At 46.3% G+C, this 16,282-nt stretch overlaps 1 protein-coding gene across 4 annotated transcripts in view; it reads right to left on the bottom strand.

The window, feature by feature from the left end:
• The window catches only part of LOC112986267 (excitatory amino acid transporter 4-like), a 34,569-nt gene extending 19,369 nt beyond the window's left edge, over positions 1-15,200 (bottom strand). For all 4 annotated transcript variants that reach the window (XM_026105459.2, XM_026105458.2, XM_064497547.1 and 1 more), the window contains exons 1-3: positions 15,133-15,200; positions 14,413-14,536; positions 6,074-6,256 (exon numbers count right to left, since the gene is read on the bottom strand). The gene's annotated coding sequence lies outside the window, so the exon portion shown is untranslated. The remainder of the gene's footprint in view (positions 1-6,073; positions 6,257-14,412; positions 14,537-15,132) is intronic.
• Positions 15,201-16,282: the final 1,082 nt, after the last annotated feature.

Genomic DNA, 16,282 nt, shown 5'->3' with positions numbered 1-16,282 from the left:
CAGCAACTCCCTCCACAGTCCATTCCCTCTGCATCACTGGCCTGAAATTGTGTAAATATTTTCTATTGCATCAACTGGAAGTTCTGAGACTGATACAGTCAGTCATGAGAATATCATCTCTTGCAGATTAACAGTCTGTTAATGTCATGGATTTTCCTTCCTCTAAGGAAAAATATGGCCTTGCTGTCTTGGTGAAGGTTCTTCTGTTTATGTCTGTGCCGCTCCAGTCTTTACTCCAATCTCCAGAAGCATTGAGATATATTAGAGAGCATTTTCAGGAGTAACTTCAAGGCTAGACCAGGAAGCACAGAATATTTTGCAAGAAACTTCAGTGTTGCAAAACTAATACCTAGTTCCTGGCAGTGAGGTTTCAGATAAACAGTGGAATTTGGGCTATTTCAGGGAGAACAGTCAGAAGATGGTGAAAGTAAAAAATGGGGAAGGAAGACTTTGTACTACATTCTTGGTCCTGCTCTTTGCAGATTTTTGTGTGATCAGCTTCTCATCTACCAAGGGAGATTTCCAAGGGGGCGGGCAATACACAGGCTTGCGAAGAGCACCTAAGGAATTATAAAGACTATAAAATAGGAAGACTTTTAAAAAATGAATCTCTGAGTCAAGTGAGATGCATCTGTTCCAGCTTCTGCTGTACTTTGATAAACAACACTCCTCTCTATGCCTTGTCTCTGCTGAAGCAGTCGACACTAGAAAAGCTGAAGCCATCCAGTGTGCCGCACCTTCCCATGAGCATATTTTAAAGACAGCAGGTGAAAAAATTCTGACTGAAAGGAAGGAGGAACTAGCAGTCCCATACACTCATCTATGGAGGTAGTTTTACTGAAGGACTAAGTGCACTGCCCGGGGTGGTAGCAGCAGAACAGATTTGCCTCTCCTTGTCACGCGTGCACCCTCATCCTTAAATATTCTTTTAGCATAAAAAGGATCTAAGCAATGTCAAGACATCAAACTACCTTCATTTTCCAAAGAGTATCATATGTCTTCTCAGACAGTGCCTCTTAAGCGTCCGTCGGTCTCCCTTTGCTGCAAAGCTGTGAACAACTTGACAAGAGTAGTGATTGGTGTGATGACACTGCTGCTGCCCACATCGACTAGGATCACTGAACCTAGTGAGTTCTGGTGTGTTTTTGCACTCAGCTGTTCTCTTGAATCATAGGCAGAAACTGTTTTTCTTTTTTTCTTTTCTTTTCTTTTTTCTGCTCCTAGCACATAGACTGAATTCTCTGCTCTGCATCATTACCCCCCTGCAGCCTGGTGGCACATGGGGAGAGTCTCATTCCCTAAACCGCCAGGAACAGAACAGTTCGAACTTAGAAACAAACTAAAAGAATAAAATATTGCAGACAGCATAGAAATTTCCTGAAATTTTATCTTAGAGATTCAGAGTAAATGCATACTTTGACTAAAGACTCTTCAAAAGACAGACAACCCCCCACATCCTTAACCACTTCCCTTTCCCAGAGAAGAGGCCAGCTTGTTTAAATGGAGAGTAATAGAAGTGAAAGGCAATCTTTATATGCATTTAACTGAAGGGGAGAAAAAGAAATGAATCAGCAAGGATAATCTCAGTATCAGACCAGCCAGATTTAAAAAAAAACCCTATGACAGGATCCCTTATCAAAGGTTTTTAAAGCAATGGACATGCCATAGAATAAAAGAGAAGATCCCCTTATGGCAATCTCATGGCAACAAACAAAAACTAAAGCATAGAAGTAAATGGCTATTTTATTTTTATTATTATTATTGTTGTTGTTGTTGTTGTTATTATTATTATTATTATTTGGCCTTCGCCTCAGTCGTTAGCGGTAAGACCATCCCTCGGGAATCCCAGTCCCCTGGGAGCAGAGGGAAAGTCTGGAGCAGGGAAGACTTACCCTTGGTGGAAGAGGATCAGGTTAGGGAACATTTCAACAGACTGGGCATACACAAGTCCGTGGGCTTTGATGGGATGCATGACGAGTGCTGAGGGAGCTGACTAATGCCAATGTGAGGGCATTCTCAGTCTTTGAAAAATCATGGCCACTGGAGGAGGTTCCTGAGGACTGAAAGTAAGCAAATGTCATCCCTATCTTCAGGAAGGGCAAGAGGGAGGATCCGGGAATCTACAGGCTGGTCAGCCTCACCTCAATCCCTGGGAAGGTGATGGAGCAAATCCTCCTGGATACCATTTCCAAACACATTAAGGACAAGCAGGTGATGAAAAGGGAGTATTATGCATGGATTTATGAAGGAGAAGTCATGCCTGACCAACCTGATAGCCTTCTATGATGAGATGACTGGCTTGAGGGATGAGGGGAGAGCAGTGAATGTTGTTTATCTTGACTTTAGTGAGGCTTTTCGCACTGTCACCTCTAAACTTCATCATTGACCAACTGATGAAGTACGGACTAGGTAAGAAGATGGTAAGGTGGATTGAAAACTGGCTGAACTGGGGGGCTCTGGACAATTGTGATCAGCAGCACAAAGTTTAGCTGAATACCAGTCACTGCCCCAGGGGTCAACACTAGGGCCAGTACTGTTTAACATGTTCATTAATGACCTGGATGATGGGACAAGTGCACCCCCAGCAAGTTTGCTGATGATACAAAACTGTGAGGAGTGGCTGATGCACCAGAGGGTTGTGCTGCCATTCAGAGGGACCTGGGCTGACAGGAACCTCAAGAAGTTCAACAAAGAAAGATGCCAAGTCTTGCACCTGGAGAGGAATAACCCCACGCACCAGTACACACCGGGGCAGACTGGCTGGAGAGCAGCTCTGCAGAGAAGGACCTGGGTGTCCTGGTGCACAAGTTGAACGTGAGTCAGCAACGTGTCCCTGCGGCAAAGAAGATCAACAGCATCCTGGGCTGCATTAGGAAGACCGTTACCAGCAGGTCAAGGGATGTGATCCTTCCCCACTACTCAGCACTGGTGAGACCACATCTAGAGTGCTGTGTCCAGTACAGGGCTCCCGAGTACAAGATAGACATGGGCATAGTGGAGTGAGTCCAGTGAAGGGCCACAAAGATGATTAAGGGATTGCAGCATCTGTCATGAGGAGAGGCTGAGGGAGCTGGGTCTGTTTAGTTTGGAGAAGAGAAGGCTCAGGAGTGATCTTATCCATGTATATAAACACCTGACGGGAGGATGTAAAGAAGATGGAGCCGGACTTTTCTCAGTGGTGCCCAGTGACAGGACAAGAGGCAATGGGCACAAACTGAAATACCAGAAAATTCTACTTAAGCATAAGGAAATAGTTTTTCACTGTAAGGGTAGTCCAACACTGGAACAGGTTGCCCGGAGAGGTCGTGGGGTCTTCATCCTTGGAGATATTCAAAAGCCGACTAGATGAGGCCCTGAGCAACCTCCTGTAGTTGACAATGGTTTGAGCAGGGGGATTGGACTAGATGATCTCCAGAGGCCCCTTCCGACTTCAGCCGTTCTGTGATCCCTCCATCTCCTGCTGAGGCCCTGTGAGACAAGGCTCTATAACCTTCTCCCAGACAGCACTGACATACCCTGTCCGTGGCAGCATCCTGGAGCTGATGTATACAATATAACCAGCACAGGACCATGGTCTGGTTCCTCTCACTTCTCTCATCATCTAACTGTGCACAGCACTTTTGCACCACGCTGAAAGATAAACAAGAAAATGCTATTTCACGGAAATGGCCCAGTGCCATTTGTTGCCAGCAGACAGAACACCGGGACCACAGAGGTGTTTCAGTAGAGGTGGGGCTCTCAGCCCAGTGGATGCTTTGAGATACTGCTCTGGGATGAGGAAGGTCCTGGCCACTGACAGGATATGGCATTACAGGGACTCTGGCCATGGTGTCTGTGGGGTCAGAGAAAGTAAATGCAAAGTCCACGTGAAGACTTTCTGTGCCTTCTTGCCCTGCACTTCGTGCTCTCCTGAGACAGAGCATCAGTACTCAGTCAACCCCCCCTTCCCTCTGCCTAAGTATAACACATTGACATGGCTTTCTGATGTGTCATGCCTGTTAACACGTCCAAGAGACGTCAGCCACATATCACATAACCAACCCCAAAGCGCAAGTAAAACCTGCATGACCAACACAGCAGAGGAGAGTTCCAGTCTCTCGTGGTGAATTCAAGCTCTGGGCTGGGACAGACCAATTTGTCACTGCTCAGAACAAATGAATGGGAGGCAATGATTCAAATGCTGGTGACTAGTACGTCATTGTCCCACTCTTGCTAACATCTGTGTAGAACAACACACAAGGGGTTAGTCTAATTAGTCAGCTTTACCCTTGAGACTGACAGAAGTCAGCCAAATTAGAAATGCCCACCACAAAGCCTCATTCAGGATAACCTGTCCCCTGGGACTGGGGGAAGAGTGGCAATAGGATCCCAAAGCAGCAACTGCTTAGTAGGGCGTGTACTGTCACTCTGCTGCCCCGGGCATGGAGCCCGGCACCCCAGTGTGCCATGCTGCTAAAGAGACAACACTAGAAAATCATGTCAAAGACAGGCAATTCTCCCCTTGACAACAGGCTTCCTTTTCCTTCTGCTAATACAACCTTTTTTTTTTTTTTTTCTTGGCTGCTGAAAGCCAGTGAGAGACTGTGAAATAATGAGCACTTTTGAGCCCACTGTTTCTCTTGTCTCCAAGGAAACTCTGCTGTTCGACATCAAAACCAGCAGGATTTTCAAGGAGGGAAGCATCCACAGATAGCAAAGCAACCTAAGGGTAAAAAAGAGGGAGGAATATGTGCAGGAGGAGAGGGTTTGAGGAAGAAGTTGGCACAAACTAGGTACATATTTAGAGGCAAGGCAAGGGGCCACTGAGAAAACTGTGCTAGTCTGTCCAAGGTGAACTCCCTTCTGGGATAAGAGCTGGGTCACCTAGTGAGAGGGCAGAAGTTAAGTAGAGCATCCTCACGTAGAGAGATGGAAGGACCAGTGCCTCAGACGAAGGGACGTGCCAGGCTGTTCAAGGAAAGGCAGGCAGGGCAGTGCTTTGCCCTCAGGGCTCTGCTCAGTGGCCTGGCAACTGCAGTTAGCAGCAACCAAGTCCTACCTACCTCTGGGCAGATCACAGCACTCCAGGAATAGGCAACTATAGTCCTTCTACCACCAGCTGAGTGAGAGGAGCACTTCCCAGGGACCATTCAGGTCTTGGATGCCTCCAGTCCTGTCTCACTTTCCCCATCATTAGCTCAGTGCTTGTGGTCAGGAGTACTCAATCCAGCTACTGTGCCATTAGCTGTTTTTTTCAGCACCGCAGGACCAGGGTAGATGGGGCTCACAGACGCCCTGGCTGGAGGCACCCTCGTCCCTCTTCCTGCAGGGTCCTTTGCAGCCTGGCCTGTTGCTTGCCCTTGGGAAGGGCAGTGCACACTGAAAGCAATGCAGCCAAAGTACCTACACGGAAAATTTCCATTCACCAACCCAACTGGGGTGAGTTCAGCCTTCTTTGTGTTAGTATTAGAGCACCTGGCAGGCAGGGCTTTCCACTCAGTGAAGGGCTAGGGAATGTTTCCTGGCGGATTTCCATTTTCTCCTCAACACCTGGCAGCCATCTCCCTCCAAACCACTTCCTATCATGGGGATGGTTCTCCAGGTGCAGTCAGGTAGCCAGGACAGAGAGGAAATGGATCTGCCCAGGGTCAAGCTGTTGACCCATATCTGTGAGAAGGAGCTGGTGGGGAGGGTGGGGAGGGGTAGCAATAGACAGAAACTTCAGCCCACCTAAACCCTACCATGACGAAGTTATCACCACCTGACCAGTTGGTTCAGGGCCTAAGTCCAATATTGGGAGGACAAGTGCCTTTCTCCCCACAGCCCCCTATCCATAGTTATGTCCCACAGTAAGACTGTCTCTCTCTAGCTGCCCACCAGGTATTTAGCCCAAACCCAGAACATACAGTCCCACTTTTCAAGCAATCCCTTCTGGGCAGTCCCCTATCCTAAAGAAGGATGAAAGCGATCTCTGCTGCTCTCTCATGCATACACCCAAGGAAACCTTCTCCTGCTCTCCTCCTGTCCTGCTTTGGCCACTAGACCTGTCGCTGCTCTTATTCATGCATTCAGATTTGCTGACAAAACTACTCACCTGGAGCAAATGTTGGTTGTCAAGCAAGAAGGACAGCAGGTCTTTTTGGTCTGAGAACTCTCCTGATTTCCTGGGGATTATTCTGAGTTGCTTTGTTCTTTAATTCTTTAAGATCAAAGGCAGGATGCAGGATTTTCTCCTTAGAAAGGTACAGCATTAGCAGAGAGCTCTGAGCAGTACCTCCTGAGAGAAGAAAGGAAGACTGTAATATGCTCAGGATACATGGCAGTAGGGGATGGGGGAGTGGCACGGAGGAGGAGACTGAAAAGATCTTAGATGATTGCAGGAGACCAGAGGACACAAGGCATCTGTCACCATGATGCTGCATATAGTTCATGCTGGATTTAACACTAACAGTGTTTTTGCACTTTCTTATCCCTCCTCACATAAGCTGCAAAGAGGGTAGTAACAGACAGCAGGACAGGCTGTTAAATGAGTTCAGGTCTCCTCCCCATCCCACTTCTGCCCCTCAGTCCACTGTTTTCCACAGGGCTGTCTTACACACAGAAATTCACTCAGAAGCAGCAGCTGGGTGTCCTAAACAGACAGGCCCTTCACCGGTCTGGTTGGTGTAAACAAGACTTGGAGGTCCAGACACGCTTTTTGCTTTGTGCAGATGGGGGAGGATGTCTTTATGTGGCTCAATTGCTCATCCGTAAATGGAAGAAATAACACTGATCTTCCTGTTGAAGGTTGCGCAGGTACTGTGAGGTCTCAAGTCATGCTCGTGTCAGATAGGGACTGAGGACCCAAGCCCTCTACCCTGCAAAGTTTCAGAGCCTTTTGCAGCAAAACACATACCGGAAGGGACTATACAAGAAGCTAATTTTTTTCTGAAATGAACGTCTCTGATTATGTGCCATAGAATCCAATGTCCTGCCCATACTACACACCCAAAACACACCTCTAGCAACGTGGCTGAGGACCAGTCTGTCCATGGGGAGATACGGGGGCAGGTCGTGGCGGTGCAGCCACAATGCAACTGGCCTGTCCTTTGCTCCTTCCACTGCGCCTGCAGCACTGGGCTGCGGGTGGAGAGGTCTCAGAGAAGGGACATCTATTCCTGCTCCTTCCCCTGCTTCTCTCCATAGCTTCGCCAGCAGGTTTCCCTACAGAAGTGTACCTGACTTCCCTGTTAGCTGTCTGCTGGTGGCTCAGGTGATCTGTAGCGGTCGGAAGAGAGCTCATTGCATGGTCAGTGCATTTCTGACGCTACCCAGTGAGGGGCAGAACTGGCAAGCACTTGGCCGTCTCTCAGCAGCTGTACGACGCTGAATCTACTTCGGGAAGAAATGGTTGACTAACAGTGAAAAATTATCCTTTTTTACCCTCTGTGCCAGAAGTTCAGCTTGGCCCCTAGAATCTGTACTAATCCCTACCCATTTTCTTAAATCCCAGGTTAATACGCCTAGGCCTTCTTTAGCCATAAACTCACAGCGATTAACATCTTAAATCTTCTGTTTCACCAGCTTTACCCATTTTTCTCTCAGACTTGCACCTGTGGCTATTTCATGACACCTTCAGGTTATAAAATAGGATCCCGATTTTAGAACTGAACTGAAATTTCTATTACTAATGGCAGGCTCCATTCCTATGTCACTGTGTGAAAGCAGAGCTGAGCCTTTAGACAGGGAACTTGAGGACTGGCTGTGACATCTGAAATACAACAGTAGCGTATGCAGTGTGTAAAGGCTGACTTTAGAGACTTCTGAGGTTTTCAAGACCTGACCTAGAGGGCATTTGCAGCTTGGAGCATGAGTTTTAACAGTCTGAACCAGCGATGAGTTACGGCTTCAATCCAGGCTCTGCCTAGCAGACAAAAACAAGATGGGTCTCCAAATTGCACTTGACTTCTGTGGTCCTTTGCATATTTAATTATCAAAATGTGAATAGGTCCACAAAGGGAGATGAGGGAACCACAGCCCGTAATGCCAGCTGGCAGTTAGTCTGTGTATCCCCCTGGAAGAGCAGACTCAGATTTCACTCTCTGTCCTGAGTTGGCTGAGAAAGGAAGAGGTGAAGTGAGTGGCCTGGACCTTGGCTACAGAGCAGCAGTCTGAAGCTGCTGAGGAGGTAAAGAGCTCTGCTCCCTCAGGACAGAATTGCCTGACACCCTGACAGACCTTTTCCTGGTTGGAAAAATTCCTTGGGGAAGAAACCCCACAATGAGCTAAAACCCCTGAGTCTCTCCTCCTCCTGCAAGTGCCAGGCACGCTTTATCACGCACAGCACACGGACGGCACGTGGCACTGTAAATCTTTAACACATAAAAGGGAAACCCACAATGTCACCTTGGTGAGAGGAAGTGAGAAAAGATATGACAACTGCTACTCACATCACTCAGTGACCTTATAAAGGTGCTCTCATGCTATCCTTGCACAGCTGTTTGCGACTGACAGTAAAGGAGGGGCTTGCTGACATGGAGAAACAGCCCAGAACAGCTTTTCCAAATCAGCTCACTGGTGATTTTCTCACAAAGCCCTGTTCAAAATGATTTAAGCTATTCTCATAAGTAGACTAAAAATGTCCACATAGGGTTAGGGCAGTTCTTTTTGCACCCAATCCCTTTAAAACATGCCCCCACCCTGTATTTCAGCCCAACCTGAAAAGTCTGCAGCCCTAAAGGAGTTAAGTTCTGTGCACAGGACTCAAGACAGATTTTTACACAGGGTGTGTGTGTCTCTAGAGGCGAGATTTGCAGGACAAGGAGAACAACCACTTCTTTGTCATCTGTTTGTCTTTTAAGAAAGACATTGATTGTCTATTTTGATCTTTAAAAGAAGAAACACCTAAAGATGGAGTAAGTATTGATTCATAATATGATGATAAGGAAAACCTCACACTTGAATCTCTGTTAGCATGCAGTTATGGCACATTCAGGTTGCTGTACACAGCTGGGATGATACAATCAGACTGCAGGGTCAGGTTAGACAAACCCCAGGAGATGGTTGTATCCACCATCACATGATCTTCACTGCCTTCCCGTGAGCACTTATTGCATTAGCATTCTGAAAGAGCCCAGTTAGTCTGAACTGCTGAAAAAATGTTAGGGAGTATGCTGTAAGGAATCATCCACCTTTCCTGTAATGAGTGCAGCAAGCCCAAGAGGCGGTGCCAACAGTCACAGGTGTGAGAGGGTGCACCACTGCCGCCTGAACATGCTGACAACTGGGAGGATGTGTGTGACCAGTCCTTAGCTAGAGCTGTGACAGGAACATGGATGCTTTGTTCTGGCAGGGTAGAAAGCCATGGAGATAGTCCCAATTGCTAATTGCCATGGGGAAAGATGTGTTTTTCCTGCATGTGAAGCAGTCCTTCCGCTCTTCCTTCCTTGGATCTTGCAGTTCTGTGGTCTGGCTCTCCTAGGTACAGTAACCTTAATTTGGGGACTGGGATTATTTTTTTTAGCCTGCACTGCTCACTTGGCCCACGGAGCAGAGTCCAATTATGCAGTTTTGTCCTTCATTCCAAGTTAGCAGAGTTCCTGCAAATGAATCTCCTTTGTGTTTCACAGAGCTGATCAAATAATGGCATTTCCTTCCTATGGGAAATGCCAATATTTCAACATTTATTTTTGTCATATCTCGGAACAAAAAGTCAAAATTTCAACTCTTGCAACACACGAAGTTCAGAAAAACTTGAACAGAAATGTTAAGAAACATTTTGTTTTGGATCAGACTGATGTAAATCTGCTTCTACTCGAGCTGTAATATTTCTTCCTGTGAGTGCCTTACGTGGTCATATTTCTGCTTGGGTGGATGGACTGTATCACTCATGACACACTCTAGTGTCCCCTGTAACTCATTGTACCATTTTTCAGAAATCTCTGTGTATCACTACACAGCCCCAGCCGGTGTGAACTGCAAATGCCTGAGCTGACTGTGATGCCTGAAGTCTTAAAAACACCATTTTGTCAAAGGTCACTATTTCATGACCTTTTCTAATGGCACTTCCATTTGAGAAGGAATCCCCTGCTCCCTCCCCTAAAGTTCCCTGGAAGGGGCTCACCCAAATTTGTCCAGCCCAGCAATGGATGTGGAGAAGCCATTCAGCTTTTCTTCTCTGGCCTCATCACCTCTGACGGCTCCTTGTGCACCTTGCTTTCCTAGTGGCACTTTCCCTGCTTTCCTAGTGGCACTACAAACTGTTCTGTCCAATGGATTTGAAAGAGGTTTGATTTGGGTTTCATGCCATAAGCAAGTTCTTCCTAAAGATCATTTTTGGCCTGCCTTGCTGTATTTTATGTTTAACTCTACCCAATTTTATATTTTCCCAATGACTTAGACACATGACTTTCTTCCATTGTTTGTGCAATATAGAGACATTTCTAATTCACATGTGGCATTGCTTATTCAAAACTGGTGGGGGTTTTTTCATTTCTTCCATGATAGGACTACACTTACCCCTCCTTCCTACCACTTCTCGGCCTCCTGCAGTCTGTGGTTGGCTATGCTTGCTGTGGCCTAACTTTCCTCATTCTCATGCTTCCAGGTTTTGCAGCTCTCCCTCTCCTCACTGTTGCGCTGTCTGTGTGCAGTAACTGAGTTCCAGCAAGGAAGCTGACAGCCATCGGCTGCCTTGTTGGATATTCGTGTGGAGTTTGCATTCTTTGTTAAGTTGGCTGTAAAAAGCACTTTTTTTGCTTCAGATCAGTCATAAAAAGCAAAGAACCAGGGTGCTCTACTGTTCTGTGGTCTACTGGCATCTTAGTTATTAATCAGCTCTTTAAGTATACCCTGAGATACTTCTTTTTGCACTGGGCAGTTCTCTCGTAGTCACTTGCTTGTAGGTTTTGGCAGCTGAGTTCTGGATGTGCCCCGCTGCCCTGCTGCAACCTCCTAAATGAATTCACAGCATTCAGAAGCGTTTCTCAGGACCCTGTTTTTATGCACCATTTGAAGCACTATGAAACACATCCTGCCAGAATGACAGATGGCATCACCCCAAGAGACTGCCCTTAGGAAGAGATCCTTCGCTGTTGAAACTACCACATGCAAATTCGTTCAATGAAAGTATTTCCTGCTGTGGAGAAGGTTAGTGCTCAAAATCGTGAGCTGTACAGCACGGGATGGATATGCCTTGCCACAGCTGCTCGGAGAGTAGAGGAGCCAGGGCAGGTATGACGTCTGGGCTTTTCTGTCCCTTTTTCTACATCTTTATTTCTGAAAACAGCTATCTGCCATAGCAAGAGGCAATTCAGACTGACAGATAGCTGAATGAAATGGATGTGACCTGATCTCCCTTCATCTTGCCCCATTTCTTCTGAGTGATGCTTTTCAAATAGTGAGGCTCATATTTTAGGTGGCTTCTGCCATGGCCCAGGGTCTTTCCTGGGGATATTCACCTACACGTAGTCTTTCTCACTTTGCCCTTTCTTTGCCCTAGTCCCTCCCCGCAGTTCACTCCTGCTTCCCTTTCACCTGCTCCCCAGCATTCCTGCTGCTGTAGTTGGGTGACAAAGGTAGGATCAAGAACGAATGGGGAAAAGGGAATCACATCCAGGTTTCGGTATAAGAGTGGGGCTCTAAGGAAGCACAGGTTACTAGGTTGGAAGCAATTGCTCTGGATCAGTCTCTGCCTTGAGTGATATGAGCAGTCGACATGGGGCCAAGCAGCAGGAAGGTTCAAGTTTTCTCTTCAGCGCAGGGAGAGGTCATCCCGCAGGACAGCATGGATGCAGGAAGGCCAAAACTGAAAAAACAGTTGGGCTGAGAGGAAGCTGCAGAGCTGCGTGTAGAGTGTACCATTTTGTTTGACTGTATTTTTTGTGTAGCCAAGCAATACAAAAATACTGAACAATATATCTTGGCGGCAGCAGCAGTCCACTGAACACTAACGGACACAATTATTATTTGTTCTGAGCACAGTTCATTTCTGGGGATGAGACACTGCGATACAGCACCTTTGTGTAACCCTGCTCTATGTTAACAGAAATGCCTGAACTGACAATTCATCACTTCAGGGGAAGGAAGACAGAGCCTTACATGGTATCCCAATGGCAGCATAAGACTTGCTTTTTGGCATCCTCTACTAGTGTGTTGTACAAACTAGGGAAGGTCAAAAAGCCTTCCTGTTATTTTGAGTAACTTGGTCTGATACTACTATAGGTTAAGTCTGCCTTCTGTGAGCAGAGAAAACAGGATGGAAATACTTTACTTCTGCTGCTCTGATGATATATTTGTCCAAATTTAACTTGGCCCATTTTCTCTGGCATTCTCCACATGGTATTCTGTTGGCATTGTGGTGTTCTCCATCAGCTCCCAACAGTGTAAATGTGTATATGTATTACAAGGGCAAAAGGGACCAGTTGTGATCATCTAGTGTGACCTCCTTTTCCAGGACAGGAATAGCCCTGTGTTAATTAATTTTCTTTTAAGTAGAATATACTATTTAGAAAAATTTCTGAACGTGCATTCCTCTTTTCTGGTAGTGATGAATTCACCACGATTCCAGGCAAATTATATAAGTTTGGGTCTACCTGACCCTAGAAACTATGCATGACAATTAGGAAGATGCAGTCAGCTGCTGCTGTGGATGAGCTGAACAGAGCTTAATAATGTTAATACTGACTTTGACACACCAAGAGGTGGTAGCTCAGCTTAACAAGTGTGGACTGCCAACACTCATGCAGACAGCACTCACAGACACAGTCTCAGTGAACAAATACAAATGAGATCTGGTGCATGAAAGCTTAGTCACGGTGGATGATCCTGCAGCAGTTAGTGGGACAGCAGCACATCCAAGTTTCTTCCAAATGCCCCCCTCAAACCATTGCTTGGGTAGATTCATGTGGTTCCCACTCTCTTTCTCCCAAGTGCAATCTTAGACTACAGACCTAAGTGCTATTTGTGTTGACTTTTGGGGTCTGATTTTGCGATTTGCTTTCCATTAGGAGTCTATACAGTTATCTGCCAGGTTTCTTGAAGGAGCATTCAAAACTACAAAACTTCAGAGAAAACAGAGGCCTAGAGCAATAGACAGTCTACACACTTGGCTATCCTTCACTGAACAGTAGAATCCCCTAAAACCAACTGCTTTGATGGACCAGACTTTGTCTTTCATTCCCACCAGTTCCTTCTAGGAAAAGTATGTCCTACCTCTCTCTTCTCCAGAGACTTTTTCACTCTTTTTTATGACACCCTTCTGTCTCATTTCTTAGGCTCCTAATTTTGGCAAAATTGTTTGATTTGAGATAGAGCCTCACTGTAATAGCCCCAAGTGGAGAACTCAAAGGTTCCCACATCCAGTGTCAGCAGGAATATCCAGATCTCCCCTGCTGTAAAATATCTCCCAGAAGCTGGATCAGAAAGATACAGAAACTTCTCTTAAGGACTGCAGGTGATATTAAATGCATCTCCTTTCCCTTCTGCCTTTGTAGGCAGGGAATGATGTCTTTTATAAAGGTTGTATTTAACTATCTTCTTATCTTTGGATGTTGTCCATTCAGCAAGATCCCTGCCAGATCACACTTTTCTAGGTGTAAGTACCTTCACACAGCAATTAAGTCATTAAACCAGTTTTCACATTAACAGTTGGACAGGTTGAGCTTCGTAAGCTTTCCCCCTCTTGCTGCATCCCTGACCACTTCGAAGTATTTCAGGTGAAAGTATAGCCTTCCCCCTTTGTGAAGTTCTCCAGAGCTGGTGCCTCAGAGATGATTTTGGCCCTTAGGGTGCTACAGAAAGGTCTGCTGGGCACCCTCCACCTCCTGAAACTGTACTGATTTGTTGTCTGGCTCTCCCAGAACACCCAGGAAGCATCGTGGGTGTACGGACACTACTGGGTTATGATTCACAAGGTCACCATATGTATGGAAGGTGCCATGAGTTTGCTTTCCTTGTAGCCTGTCCCGGAACATAGCAAAACATTGTAGGAACAATCACACTGCATGAGAGCCCTTGTTCCTCTAACTAAACGTCCTTGGCAATTTCGCAAACAGGGAGTTTTTCTTCCAGTCGCAGTATCATGGATCTTAGTATCATGGACCATAAACCAGATGGGTGAAGTGATGGCTCCGGATGCCTGTGGATGTCAGACTGAACTCAGGCAGGCAAACAGGGCCCAGATCATTGCACAGAGAAGCTTTGAGTAGTACTGGCTGCACGCTGTCAACAGAGGCGACTCAAACTGCTCATTAAAGAAGCTCATTAGAGAAACTGAGCCAAAGGGAAAGCACGTTTCCAGCTTATCAGGCCACCTCCTCTGTGAGCTCTCTGATCTACTTTTCCAGTGATTGCTCCTGACCCAGGATAAGCCCCTGAGAAATCTCGCAGCTCATAGCCTGCAGCAAACGGGCAGCAGCAAGCAGCCACGGTGGACCCGGGATGTGGCATACTCACTCTGAGTAACCAGCTGGAAAATTCCACTCCTCTTCACCGCAGAGGACCATGGCGAAGCGCGGGGGAAGCAGACCTTGCCAGCAGTGTGTTTATCTGCTCGCTGGGCTGCTGCTCTGCTTTGCACCTGTGAATTGTGTCACATTTGCCAGGAAACTCGCACTATGTGCTCAGCCCTCTTTTAGCACTGTGATAAGAAGTAGCTGTGAAACAGTATCCTGCCTCCTCTGCTGTTTTTATTATTTCAATTTTTTCGTGCCGCAGTCAGTACAGACTGACATGAAGGGTGAGGTCCCTGTTGACGGAACAGGGACAACGGCAGCGCTAACTTCCCCTCCGGGACCTCCAGCTCTGGCCAAGCTGAGCACAAGCAAGCGGTTTCCCTGATGCTTCACTCCTTGCACCTCTGCTAAGGGATCGGCTGCAGACGTGCATCTTCCCCCTCTCCCCGAATTAACCTGACACCTGCTAATCTGTGTGAAATGTGTCAAATAGCCATAGCAGTCCCTTCATGGTTGAAGGCTACCAAACGATGAATAATAAAGTAATACTAATAAATCATTAGAACATTTTGCTTTTCACTTCTGCATCTGGCTGAGAATCCGAAAGCTTTCCGATGCTCCCAGCCGCTGTCTCTCACTTTGCCTTATTTGTGCACGTGTTTTTTCCCCTCACTCTATTTAACACTCACCGTCTTCCCTCCCCTCTCCCCCCTCCCCTTACCTTCTGGATTTGGAGATATGCTCAGTGTAGGTATGTTTAATGTCCTCTTACGAGTTAGGAAAAGCTTGCGAGTGTCTGGGCAGAAAGCCCTATGTTACAATGTCACTCAGGTCATCAGCCTACACCGGGTACTAACCAATGGGAATAAATCTCATGGGAATTAGACAGCTGGAAATCCTGGAAACTATGTTCCATGCTCTGAATGTACTACTGCTAGCTTCCTTTCGATACTGCGCAATGAAACAACACACAAGGCTTCTCAGAAACCTATAGATTCAAGCAGCAAATCAAGAAGTAAAAGTTTTTTGGACATTTTCCTGGAATATTCCTAAAATGCATGCAGTGTCTAGCCTGCTAGTGGACACCAGACACCCAGCTGTTTCTGATCGGAGGAGGCACAAAGAAACTCAGAGTGAGCGTCTCTGCAATGACCCAAGGGACTGAATGCGCAACGTGCAGCAACGACGTGCTCTTGGTGCTGACAGAAGAGGAGCGAGGTGCAGGCGTGCAAAGCGCTCTCGGAGGATTTTACTTAGACACTCACTAACAAGGTTATTTCCTAAGGCTTCAGTTCCAAGATATCCCTCTCCTTAGACAGGAGTTTGACATAGACATAGTTTCATCATGTTTAAAGCATTGCCTCAGAAATGAATTTATGAGGGAGGTTCCAGGTCAGCTAATTTAAAATGAGGTATTAGAAGAGGGACAGGAATTTAAAGAAGTGATGCTTGCTCAGTCTAACCAACATTTCCAGAGATCTAGCCCAGAAATGAATACTCGAATTCTATTTAAACTAGGTATCTTGCATCCCAGAAAGAATTCAGATAGGAGTGGTAGACAATGTAAAAGAGGAAGCTAGACACAGTCTAATATCCTACCTTTACTTATGTGAAGCCCAAAAGCAAAGCAGTTTCTTGAAGGTCAGAGGTGTATGAGCTGCTGTTCAGGAAACCTGGATTTGGGTAAATTTTGTAAGAAGAATTATATTAGAGAGAGCCTGTACCCTCATTGCCCATGCCTACTCCAATGGGAAATGGAACAAAATCTCTAAAACCAGAAAGAAGTCAGTGTATTTCTTAGTCTTTGCAAGTCTCTCTGCAACTTTAATGTCCTCCTGGATCAAGAGTCATGTCCAAATACAGGGCCTCCT

This window comes from Dromaius novaehollandiae, chromosome 25 (assembly GCF_036370855.1).
Source record: "Dromaius novaehollandiae isolate bDroNov1 chromosome 25, bDroNov1.hap1, whole genome shotgun sequence".
NCBI classification, from domain to species: Eukaryota; Metazoa; Chordata; class Aves; order Casuariiformes; family Dromaiidae; genus Dromaius; species Dromaius novaehollandiae.
Note: the sequence above shows the minus strand (reverse complement) of the source record. Positions and strands in the feature narration are given on the sequence as shown.